This window comes from Hippoglossus stenolepis, chromosome 7, assembly GCF_022539355.2.
Source record: "Hippoglossus stenolepis isolate QCI-W04-F060 chromosome 7, HSTE1.2, whole genome shotgun sequence".
In the NCBI taxonomy this organism is placed as follows: domain Eukaryota; kingdom Metazoa; phylum Chordata; class Actinopteri; order Pleuronectiformes; family Pleuronectidae; genus Hippoglossus; species Hippoglossus stenolepis.
In genome coordinates this window covers 7,316,036-7,330,029 of record NC_061489.1, presented here as the reverse complement: position 1 = coordinate 7,330,029, position 13,994 = coordinate 7,316,036, and positions in this window count along the sequence as shown.

Sequence of the window (13,994 nt, the reverse complement as noted above, 5' to 3'; positions counted from 1 at the left end):
AATGGAAGGATAAATGTCTTTTTTGTTACTATCTCTCACATCAACAATAATATTACCGTTTGTGCAACCAATAGGATGATCTGCTTAAACCTATTTTGCACTTGCACTTTACACTTTTTGTATCGTAACAACCTATTGTCTAATTGTATTCAATGTGTTTCGCACTCTTTTGGTCACTATCTATCACTGAAGGAGTTAAGACAATGGTTAATGAGCCTATGACCCACAGGTAAAAGTACTGTAATATTCATTTATTTGCAGGGTGCTCATAATAATGGAATAATGGAACAAGATGGAGCAGCCACAGTGAGCTGTTAGATGAAGAGCTGCAGGCAACTGGCTGCACCTCCATCTTCTCAATTAGGTAACCGGCTCTTTTCACTGTGCCCTTATGTGTGAAGACTGAAACCGTGTGCGGTGTGAAACCAAATCCTGCTTGTTTTCAGAGATATTATTGGATGCTCCCAGAACTTAGTTAAGTTAAGGCTTTTAGAGGTTTAGATCTTTCAGCCAGTTAAATGTATGTATTGTTGGAACAGAAAAGTTGAAGTACTAGGTCACATTTCCTAGTCCCTGTGTATCAAAATAAAACCCTATGGCCACTGATTCACAGGTCACTGTCATTTCTTTCCAATATGTGTTTGGTTTTTGTTAAAACCACATTGCTCAAATCTACAGCCCACACTGTTTGCATACAAATGTGCCTACGTGAGCTGCCAGTGTTAGTTTGCCTTCCTGATAAAGCCTGAATGACATAAATCAGGGAAACACTCTCAAAAAAGCTATCACTTTCAAAATATCTTCCTGTGTTTTTTATTTATTTTCCTACACTAAGTAAAGCCACGCTGTTTCTATGTTGTGTTACAGATTAAATAGAGTGATAACAGCCAGGTAGGGAGAGAGCAGCTCTTTTGTGCTGTGGGTTACGATTGATGAGGCTCATTCTGGCAGCGCAGGAAGCTAATGAGTCAGAACCATGAGTCAAGCTGTCGGGAAATCACACCGTCCCAAAAAAAAAAGCTCAACGTGACATCTTCTATCCACACCAAACAAATGCAGAGTGAGAGCCACACAGACTGGCTGAAAATGAGACACCACCCAGAAGAGCTTATGTCACTGCTTCACTTCAGCAGTAATTAATTTCATCAACATACATTTCAGCTTAACCGTGCACAAATTACAGTTTGAAAGTGAGCGTCAGCACAATCAGCTCCGCCATAGTCGCTCATGACGTCTCTGGCCACGCAAAGACAACTGAAATATGAAGTTTTAAAATAGAACAGTTGCACCAGAGAAAAAAAAAAACTGATGACAAGATGCAAACGAAAGCGTGCAAGAAAAAAATGTTTCTCTTGATTTACTTCAGCAATTAACACAGAGAGAAATCATGTTCTTTTCCCTTCACTTTGATACGTCAGGGACCAGAGTAATGAACCTCCCTCTTCATCCCACACTGGACCAATGGAACGTGAAGTCGCTTTAATTTTGTAACATGTCATTTAAAGTCTTTAAGATTTGCATCATAGTTTCAGGTCAGATATGTCGACAACATAATATTTCCACTTAGCTCTAAACCAGTCGTGTATTTCCAAAGCAAACTTTAGCTATGGTGCGAACAATATAGTACTGAACTGAACTGAAGGTTCAAGTTGTTACACAACCGTTACACCTGGTAGCTGATACCACTGGGTGTGAATGTTTAGTAACTAATCTCTACACTGGTTTGTGTGGTGCAACGTGTTTCAGTGTAGTGATGCACTTACATCAGAACTAGGCTAGGCTATGATCTGCTGTAGCTTTTAGTTGTGCCCTCTTAACTTTCACGTTGCACTCTCTGCATCGTAACTCTTCATTGTGTTATATGTGTTTTATTGAGATATTTCTGTGTGTTCTTCGACATCTTACTGTTACTGACTATGTTTACATGGACACACTAATTTTTGGACTATTGACCTTATTCAGAATAAGTTTTCGATCACAGTTTTTACATGAGTTGCTAATATAATATCCCGTTCATATTCACGTTCATATGTTCCAGAGCATAGTCTGATTAATCAATCAAGTTGAACAAGTTTAATGTAAAGTGCTGTGAAAAATGTAATTGGAAATTGTAATGCGATTAAGAGGTATACATTATTATCTACATTATGTAACTAAGGTTTAAATACTTCAAAATATGTAATTCCATTATTGCCTGTGTTGAGAATGACCATATTTACTTATTATTCAGACACTTGTGTTAATCGGTATAGTATGTAAACATAGTCAGTGTCAGTCTGACTGGTGGTTTCAGACTAATGTGCAGGTTGAAGACATAGACACAGGAAGAAGTAAATAACAATAATATTTATTACAATGAACAGTGTTTATACAAGTGAATGTGCAATCAACGTGACTATCAGTAACGAACTCAAAGCTAAAAAACGCTAACAAATGGGGGAAGATGGACACAAAGGGGGAAGGGGGAATCTAGTGTGGAGGAATCCAGGGGCGCAGGTCAGAGTGCATGTGAATGAGGGAGCCCAGGGAGCAGTGTGGGAGGGGGAGCTGGCTGAGGGGGATGGAGCAGAGCAGCTAAGCAGGTGATCCTGAGGCAACAAGTTATCAAAAACAAGGTTCTACACTGGCAAGTTTTAGCCAAAGCACAATACCAGGAGGTTTGGCAACAGATAGTAGTTGATTGCCAGGTGATGCAGGAGCCACTGGTCACGCCCAGCCAGCCGCCCACACTGAAGAAACAGACACTCTGTGGTGGCAGACAGAAACAGAGCCAGACAGCACAAACATTACAGTCATAACTGACTCACAATGAACATCCAGTCTTGCACAATGTCATTTCTTTTAAACATTTCTCTCCCTGGTGCACTTTCCTTCTACCATTTAGATCATTTCTGCCTACGGAGTCAAAACAAACCTCCCAATTGCTAATTAATCCAATTACCTCATGTTAAAGTTTGGGTCACGCTCATCAAGAGTGCATTTATCCACTGAGGCTGCTCTCATGCTGCACTCACCCAGTGTGATAAGTGCTGCGGCGAACACGAGCAGGGAGAACATCCTTCAGCTGGAAGACAGGGATGCTGTTTTCTAGTTGACCATGACCTTTGACCTCCCTGCAGAGGCGGAGGTGGAGCCAAAAGTAGTATCTTCCCTCAGGGTTCAAAAGGCAAAAAAAAGCCCGCCTTCACTGACACACGAGTCGGTAAAAATAACATCGACTTCCACACATCAATGTTCAGAAGAAAAAATAATATTGACATAAATCCTCTCCTTCAGGGTTGTGGTTAGCACCTTGCAGCCCACATCGCTGCTGGCCGGTTCCTACATTTATCAAGACTTTGTGAAAACAAATGGAAAGATGTGACTGCAGCCTTGACACAGAAGCTATAAACAGTGCATGTGTAACCTGTGTGTGGAAAGTCTTCCTCTGGAACTCATTCCAACTCAATACCCAAATCTTCCACTATCTGAAAGCCTCTCCAGTTAGGATCTTGAGCCACTGTGGAGTAATCCACGAACACGATATCTCCAAAGAAGCAATCATATTCAGAAAAAAAGTGGCTAAGTATCTTGTGTCTTATTAAGTGCTCTTTCTTCATCGCCATTGCCATCCACAGTCATAAAAAATGAAGTCTCTCCATCCAAATGCAAAGGAAGCATCATTCTGAACCATTATCTACTTGTGAAGCTAAGTGATTGGGAGCCATTTATGCTCGGCTGGGTCCTAGTCCCCTCACATCTACTTCAGTGAGCCTGAACACCCATTACATGACAACACTTGAGTGCCCTGTGATGTACAGATTGCAGATTTCCTGCTCTCGGGACAAGTCCAGCTCTCTCACACTTACGTGAAGTTTCAGTTTTGGGATACTGAGCAAGTAAAAGCCAAAGTTGGGCAATGAGTCCATTTCCGTTTGAAGTGCAATGCAGCGATCATCTCCAGTGCTACAGGGAAAGTAGAAGTTTTTAATATTTAACTTTGACAAGGACGTTATGTTTTCACCAGTCTGGCGGTGCAGCAGACAGCGGTAAGATGTAAAGTAGAAATTACAGTGCAGAGATCACTTGTTTTTGTTTACAGCACATGGACACCAGCGTCCGCCTACATCACCAAAAGCTCTCTTGACATCTTCTGGTGTCTTCTACATGTATGGGACTGATTTTTCATCCTGAGATATTTATATTCTTTAGGTTTTTTTTTTCATTTTTGAGTCTGTGTGTGTTACAAACATCATCAACACTCTCACTAGCTTAATGAGTGAATCCCACGGAGGATCTCCTGCTGTGTTCACACATCGGCTCATTTGGACATTTAGTGTCTCCGGATAAAGTCCAGAGCCTTTCACTCTGACATTAGCTTTTTCAGATAGAGCCTTTCATAGTTCAGTCTATATTGATTCAAATCAAGTGACCATAACCCCCCCCCCCGTTTTGTCTGATGTCCTGGCTTCTAAGTTTAGACACTTGCCCTAATTTAAAGAATACTACAGTATCCTGAACAGTCATATCAGCTCTATTACTGGATGAGAGAGAATAAACCCTGTGATGTAAAAAGGTTTGATGCTCTCCTCTCTATATGCTGAGTAACACTCACTATTGTTCTGAAAGAGACCCCAGAGAATTAGTAAATAAGCGGACCAGAAACCGGAAGACACTCAACACCAGCATAGAAACTCTGCAGCCGCTAGCATTTCGGCGGTGTAATTGCAGCGTGACTCACACACACACGACGCACAACTATGAGTGCTCGGCCCCGTGCGTAGGCTCTATAAGGTCCGAGCATGACAATATGTCTAACAACAGCATCATATGTGTGTTCAGACAGACAACACGATGAGTTTTAGAGGGAGTGAGCAAACTCTTTGAAAAGATTAAGACGCAATTTTGCCCAGTGAAATTTGGTGTAATTCTACAACTTTATTGTCTTATTGACACTCAAAGTGCTTTATATTCATACACTCTCCCCCCAGTCATCAGAAGCTGTTCAGTATCCTGCCCAAGGGCACGTATAATAATACAGGTAGCGATTGCACCAACAACCCTCTAAATATTGGGTTAGCCACGAGTCTGTCTTATAGATATACAAAATGAAAGAGACTGAAGAGAAATAAGAAACAAAGACTTGGATTCAGATTGAGTTCTGAGGTCTGAGGCTGAGCTGAACACACCCACACAGAGACATACAAGGACACACATGCGTTTTCAGCAACTTTTAATATTTAAATGTTCTGAACAGTTGTGTTTTTGAACAAACAACCACAGTCTCTCAGATTATTAATAAGAAAAAAAGAAACATGTATAACTTAAGAACTTTGAGGTTGACAGACTTACTACCTAAAACATGTTGCATTTGAATGAAAGTCGAGTTGAAGCTCTGTTAAAAAAATACATGTTTACATGTGTGATATACAACATAGACATGTGAATGTAATGTGTAGTCCACCATGCAAAAGAGCACAGCTCCTGTAGGCAGGCAGACTTTAAAAACTCACACACACACACACGAAAATGAGGTGTTCACACGTTTATAGATCATTTCTGGTGATGATTGAATCCAACTGTAGGGGACGTGGCCCGTGGGAGATGCAAGATGAGGCGTAAATGTTGGTGGGAGAATGTTTGCCCTGCGGCAAATGGTGTGCGAGTATGTGTGTGTCTGTGTGTTTCAGTGCACATGTCCATACAAGTTTGTGTGAATAAATTAATGCAAAGGAAGCAGACTTTGCATCGAGTTTCAAACACGGAATTACAAAAGTAAAGAAACAATGGTGGCAGCAAGATGTGAGAAGGAAAATACGTGAAAAATATTCAAAGATAATATAGTGAAATAAATAAACCTGATTATCACTTTAAAGCAAAGGCAGGTTTTATACTGAAAACTAAACATCTAATTACGGCTTTGAATCTCTAATGACATTTAAATTACCGTGCGCCCCAAAATGAACAAATCCCAGTTTTTTGGGATGGTGCACACAGTGTTTCCTGGTGGAAGACATGATAGAGACATGTTCCCAGTTTGCTCCTGCTCCGCTTCCTTGGTCTTCTCCACAGCAGCCCGTGGCCCCCCACCAGCAGCAGCAGATGTAGCCACAACAGTTTGCTGAGCCGTTTTGCTGAGCCATGAGAAATGGGACAGAAGCAGGGTGACACCAGATAACCTTGGTTATCATTGACACACAACAGCCCCCACACAAGGACAAGGTTGGCATGTCACTATGGCAACTGTGTCGTCATTTTAATCTTCCATGGGACGGAGCTCAGACGCCAGTTTGGGGTGTCATGCCAGGTTTCGTTAGTTTGACAGTGACAATGACGTACTGTAACATTCAACATACATGCAAATATTGCAAGTGAACGATACCAGAGAGAAGTGATATCGATAGTATCATTAAATCTTACAAAGATACTCGATCCTTACGTGATTTGTTGTTGTCCTTGCAGAAGGTCCCTTTGGAAGTACATTCATCCCATACAGGATCCTGTGATTAGAGACACAAAGCAGACTGTCCCAGCGCCCTCCAGGCATTTTAGCAGCAGTAGCCTGGAGCAGATAATATTCAGCCGTTAGAGACCTCAGCAGGAGGGGAAACAGGAGAACTCCCAACCCTGAGGATTAGGCTAATGAATTCAGTTTGCTGTGAAACGATCATTCCTCTAATGTGCCAGTTTAAATTTGGAGCCAGCACCTGTTTCCTATGATGTTTTCCTTCTTAAAGAGATGAGACACGTTGCAGAAGTCGACATTGTTCTACGCACAACAGATTTCTCTTTGATAGTGAGTCGTTTGAAAGAAATAAACATGGATCGTGAATTTGCATGGAGAGGGATGAAGTGTCCACTGTTTGAAGAATACATCTGTTACAAAGCCAAAATTGTATTAGAAAATACATATGATATTTGTACTAATGCAAATAACCAAACATTCCAGCTCTACATTACAATCAGATTTAACAGACATGAATGGTGTTATGTCATCATCATCATGTTTCTCATTGTTTCCTAGTTTATCTAATCGGTTGTCAGAGGCCTTTGAAACTGCACTAATCAAAATGTTTATATTTACATACATATTATTCATTTTATATTTACTATGGATCAAATCACAAATACTGGTTTTATTTATATGCTTGAATGAATGGTCGTTGTCGTGCGCTTTTAAACCCATTCCATGTGCACACCCTGTGCTCTGCTTCGCAGACAAAGACACATTTCCATGCAGTGATTATGGTGAAAAGGAGTCCACCATTATTCCTGTCAGCCCAGCTGAGCATTTTTAGTTCATTGTTTTGCTTGATGGCCTCTAGCTTTACTATTTTTATTTCCTTTAAATTTCCAGCAGCAGTTTTCAGCAAAACCAAACGTACCTTACCTGCCAAGCAAACAGGCTAGTGAATACAAAATACTGAGTATTTAGCAGCATTTGATATTTCAGTGGGATTCGGTCCCAATAAGGCAGAAAAATAGGTCTCACCATCAAGTCAAGGCTAATGTTGCTACATAATGCTGAATGTATAAATTGGCGTCTGTTTACTACCGCTTGGATAATATGTCAGTGTTGTGTTTACAGCTTGTTCCACTGCCTGCGAGTTGCCAAGACAACCAATCAGTGCTGATTAAAATAAAAATAAACCCTCTTTGAAAGATCGCATTGAGTCACTGAAGTAAATAAAACCGCCACTAACCTGAAGGTGTTGTCAGGACTGACGTTCTTTTGTTGGACATCGCTATGTGTTAATGTTCCTCATTAGTTCACAAGAGGGACACTCAAGAGGCCCAAGTATTGAGACCTGATGAGGCACATAACTCTTATAACAGGAAAATTCTTAAGAGTTGGGAGCTTTATCATGACACATTATCAGATTTCTCATAACATCAGTTTATTCTAGTTAAAACCTTAATATTGACCATCTTCACTCCGGACTGCTTAAGAGTCCCGGTTATTAATATGGTGCACATGTTCCCAAGCCAAGTCACAGTTACAAGCCTCATTTACAATAATACGACTTGCAGCTTGGTGACAAGCCTGGGTTTTTAATAGTTTTTCCTCCACTACACTCTTCAATACAAAGCGTGTGATGTTGTATTGATTATATTGATTTGGGGAAGCGTTGCAGTGCTACGATAAGTGCACATGCCTCACAGTAAAAATGAGATTTTGATCCATCGAAGCCTTTAGTTTCCTGGCCTGATTGCTGGGAAGATCTTGCTTCATTTCACCTCTCTACTGAGGCAGGCACTGTATAAATAGGCACTCTGGAAATAGACCTTCACTCTCAGCGGAGCCTCTCCGGAGAGGGCCCGGACCAATGGCCAGATTTCCAACACTGAGATATAGGCCATGAACATTACAGACATCTGGACTGTGTGATGTGTTGTGGAATCCCTCCACATTTTGAGAAGGAGTTGTCAGAAACAGTCGTGTAGAATCTTTTGAATCAGCACATCTGCTTGATTTAACATTAGAGTCTTACACAGGAAACTGGGATGCACTGAAGTTGTTCCTCCTGCAGGCAAAACATTTCTTCATTTATTACCCATTTACTCGTCCATGCCTCATTTACTGTGTGGCACTACATCCACACCAGTTATACACATCACTGTGTGTAGGTCTATTTGCTTGTTGTTCTCCACCCCTGTTCTCAATAATGCTGTCACAGTTTTGTTGTACATGAACGGACACGTTTTCCCCAAAGACCTCTACGTTCCTGGCAAGATGCTAATAAGTGAGGATTTCACAGTTTCCTCTGCTTTCAGCACACAGTACACAGTACACCGTACACAGTACACAGTACAGAGTACACTGTTCCCCGTACACAGTACACAGTACACTGTTCCCCGTACACAGTACACAGTACACAGTACACTGTTCACCGTACACAGTATCTGACGACTGTTCAGTTTTTCATGGATTTCACAAACAGCTTCTCGGAATAACAATAAAATGTTCAGTCAAATAATGGGTCTAAAAAGAAACTAAAGTATAATCTTTGATTTAAAGAAGTACTTTAAGTTTCTTATTACCACTTTTTCACATTGCAATTAGTTCCTGATTTGTTTCAGTAAATAAATGTACGGTAGATCTACCAGGGCCTTTTTCTTTTATTACAACAGCTCCCTGCTGCTGCTATTCAATACGGTTAAGAGTGAACCAAAACAGTAAAGATGCAGGCTGTCAAACCAAAACAATTAACAGAAATATCTCTAAACACTCTTAGGAGCTGAGGGAAACTGCAAAGTTTTGTAATAATTCTGCTTTAAATTACTTTAGTCTTGCAATCCTCTGTCATAAAGCTCAGAGCAAACAGATTTTCCAGATTAGATCCAAGCTGGTCACAGATTTTCTCAAGATGTTTCCTTTACTGCCAGGTTGGAAATACACTATATATATATATATACTTGATAAGTCGTGCTTTGCCCTGAGTGTAGGAATATTTTGAATGTTAAAATATATTTGCAGATGAGTGAAGATGACTAAATATGGTCAAGACCAAGTAGGTGAAGCTTTGCCAGGTTATGAACACATCTGCTCTGATTGATTATGTCATAGTTGACGCCAGTCTTTTTTGTCACTGTCAGATCTGTCAGCACTGAGACTGATCGTTGGGTTAGATTCATTCACACTGATCCAATAATACTGCCCACACCTTCCAACCTACTGATTCTGATACTGATACCTTTGGATATACCGTTTGACTTTTAATGGCACTTTTATTCTGCATTTGCCAAATGATGAAGGAGCTTTAAAAACAGCATGCATTCATTTGTATCTGTGAATAGAGCAGCAATGGTGTCATGCTGGCAGATAGGGAGTGAGGGAGAGATGGAGAAAAAAACAGGGAAATCTCAGAGGAGCAAAATGGCTGCCGAAAGGAATCTAACCCAAATCTCCTTCTTTTTTTCTCCCTTGAGTGGCACACCACTTCAAGGGAAACTGATTTGCGTGCAATTGTCTTCTGATGAGATCCTAATCTATTTTTACACCTCCGTGATGAGACGGTCTTTGTTATGAGTCCTCTTTTAAACGTTATGAGGCCTCATAACGAAGAGCAGCACCAGTCAATGTGGCTGTAGGGTGACGACCAGCAGCGCCTGATGCAGCCAGAGACACCTCTGAACTGTCCAGACATTACAAACTGGAGGTTAAACACAACTTATCTGATTTTGATGAAAACAGTATAGATTTAAATGAGGTTACAGTTTGGAGGGGGACACTCCGATTGACAGGTTTCGTGGTTTGATTCCAATCGCCACATGTCAAACTGTCCTTGAGAAAGACGCTGAGCCTTAATTACTTCCACAATGCAGTACCGTTGCTTTTCATTGGCAACTGAACGTAACCCAGGACACAACAGCAATTGAGTCAGTTGTTGGTAAATTAAGTTAAATGTCTAAATGTCTGCTTTTTTACAGCGCTGCATTGTCAAAACCAATAACATTATCTTTTTAATCCCCCTGGATACAAAATTTAATTAGGGACAATTACAATTAAATATGTGTATTTGTGGGCCAAGGTGAAAGAGCTCATTATCCTTCATCATTAGTGGTTTAGTCCAAGAGGTGGATCCCATAATTATCAGCAGTCTCAGTGGCAATTAACGTTCCTGAGGTGCAACTCACATGCTCATGTTTGTAGTTAAAGTATTTTCTACTGTGATAAAGTCAACAGAATATATACATATACCTCAAGTATAGACCCAACAACAACACCAGATGCAAATCAGAAACTTGTACGTTTTTAAGCCGGTTACAGCTGATCTCTCTGTCTTTTGGCTGCAAGATTGTCACCTGAGAATCCAAATGCAGACAAGACCAGCCGTCTGTCTGCTAACGAGTTTTTAATTATATGAGGATTCATTCTGCTGGGATCAAAGCCAACATGGCAAGGATGCCCCCACACACACACACACACACTTGTGCCTATTTTCTCAAATGGAAATGTAAACAAGCAAGTATTAATTCTTTGTTTTTATGAACAGACTGACATACTATTGATAGATAGACTGAATTAAACTGAAGGTGTACTACTTCTATATCAGGTATCTTGAGCAGTATGTAAAAGAGTTAATCTGTGACTTTTCCTTGAGTAATATATCTCAGTAGTGATTTAACGTGTAGCCAGTTTTCTACATTTTAACTTCCCTACACATGTGCTGGAAAGTTTTGGTTTATAAAGTCGCATTAGTTTATTCATTTACCCATTAGGGGGCAGACAGAATTTGTCTTTTAAACCATGGACTGGATATAAAGATGAACGAAGCTTCTGAAAGGGAAAAGTGAAGCTAAAGCATCTTGATCGCCCCCTGTTGGCTGGCTACAGTATAGGTAATGTTCCCTGCCTCCTCCATGTTAGTTGATGGGATATGGACAAAACTAGAAAAATTAAAGGCCAAAAATGTTTTCTCAAAGATGGTTCCTGGCCTTTTAGTTAGTTCTTATCACATTGTTGATCTTAATTTGTTATTTGATGCTATAAAATGGGGTGAAACATCATGATTGACAGCTGAGACTGACTTATGATTGGTTGAGTGTGTGTATCAACGAGAACTCAATACTGCGGTTCAATTTCCCGATCACTACTGCAGAGACTCTGGCTCTGTGCTTTTCTGCTCCTATTCACATTTGTATGACAGGTCGGGCTGTTCCTGCTGCCCTCTCTCCTCTCGTCTCTCGGCTGCAAGCGCAATGCATGATGGTATATATTTGTCGGTTGGTGACCATCGGTTGTACACTACTTTTCAGGATGCAATGTGAGAGACAATGAGTTCACTGTATTGGATGTAAAAAAAAATGTAACTTTAACAAAACAAGTAAGAAAACTTTATGTAAACAAGACTTGTCATTGGGTGAAGGCTAACACACCCCCTGCGCCAACCTTACTCATCCTGGATCTTCCGTCTGACGCAGGCACAGGGATGTTTTTGTACTTTAGTAGATGTTCCACTCTGTCTGTCATTTGTTGTTGGGAAGGTGGTGCACAGTTGGTACTTCATAGTTTTGTTTTGGGTTGTTTTTTGCTGAAAACAGCAGCTTGCAGAGCTGGAAATAAGGCTGATGAGAGTGGTGATACCAACCAGTAAATGAAACCAAAGTAATGAAACCAACGTAATGAGCTAAAAGGGGAAAATAAGTGACTCTGAGTTGCAGATTTAGGTGATGATTCTCTGTCCCTGTGAGATTAAAAAAGATAATGTTGATAAACACAAGGATGAAAAACAATGACCCACAATGGCCACCACTCAACATAGAGACCATAGGTAGATTTCACTAACAGAGTGCACTCAGTTACTTTTCTGTTTCCCTGTTTGAATCCTGGTTCTCCCTATGTCTGTGTGGGTTTCCTCCAGGTACTCCAGCTTCCTTCCACACACCAAAGAAATGCAGATTGGACTTAAGTTAATTAGAGACGAATGCCCTGTCCCAATTCCTCTCCCTCTGCAATACCCCTATGTGCCCTTCGCTGGAAGTGTCCCCCTCCAAACGGTGTCACAAAAGGAAGGGCTAGAAAATCTTCCCTATTGGGACACCACTCACTACGTCATCAGCAGCCAACCAACGTCATTACAGTGACAAACAATGTCAACTAACGTTATTATATGAACAGCCGTTATCAACCAGCATTAGGTAGAAGGGGTGGGCTAGATGGACACTACCCCTAGATCACATAAGCTGCTTTCAGACATCCACTGAACTCTGTAGTTCCTTCATATTTTCTCGAGTCGAGGTGCATGAGTGAACGCAAATGTCCAAGTGAGACGCAGTTTGTGTGGACTTTCCGTCTAGCCTCCTAGTATAATGTCTATAGAAATCCAGGAGAATCCGATGTGAGTGAGGGGGTTGATGACGCTTCTAACACGTGACAGACGCAAGCATTTAAAAAACAAAGAGAAAACAAACATCTCCTGGTGAAAAAGAGGTGTCACATACGTGGAAGACACCGACGTAGATGTCAAGAGAGTTTCTGGTGATAAGAGCCGACACTGGCGTCTGTGTGTTGTCAAGAAAATCATGTGATCTCCGCAAAGGAGTTACTACATCATTTCCTGCCTCTTTCTGCTGCACCCGGCTGCTCCACCTCTCGCCTGAATAATGGAAAGGATTTGATGCTGTTGTGAACGCGTCTGTGCAGAGAACCTCCCGCTGTGTTGTGTATGTGTGAAAGACAAACTCTTGGTAAACTCTGTAGCCAATTCTGGGTTTTACCCGTAGGTCATGTCGGAAAACGGCTATAGAGAAATGGGACAACACTGCCCCTAGGGCCTGGTAGTGGCTCAGGGGTGAATCGGGACAGGACCTTATTGTCTGTAGGTGTGAATGTGAGTGAATGGTTGTTTGTCTGTATGTTGGACCTGCGATGTGCTGGCGACCTCTCCAGGGTGTACCCGAAGTCTCACGCAATGGGATTGGCTCCAGCTCCCTCCGCGACCCACAAAGGTCGGATGGATGGATGGATGGATGGATGGATGGATGGATGGATGGGGATGGATGGATGGATGGACGGATGGATGGATGGATGGATGGACGGATGGATGGATATCTTTATTGTCTCTCATCTTGTATTCAGCAGACACTGATCTCAAGATGGACAGATCCTTACATCCGGATGATGGAGCACTTATTTACTGGCCCTGGCTTTGAGTTATTTCTTTTTTTTTTGACAACAGCATCACCTGCTATAATTTTAGATCAATTTAAAAAATGAGCACCACCCGAACCTTCCTTCTGTTTCACTGCATTGCTGTCTAAATAGTGACAGTTACCACAGGGCTTAAAGAATATTAATGATACAGCACATTTGCCAAAGCTCTATGTGCCATTAAAACATGTTCTTCAGTTATTGCTGTGTAATGTTTGCTCAACTGAAGTCTTCTCTGCTCCCTCAGCTGCATCACCCACCAGTCACAAGCTCAACAAGGTGGATTTCTTTCAGATGCTGCACAGGTCTGACTGTCGTTCTGGCAGGACTTCAACTTAATTACCCATCCAGGTTTTAGTGC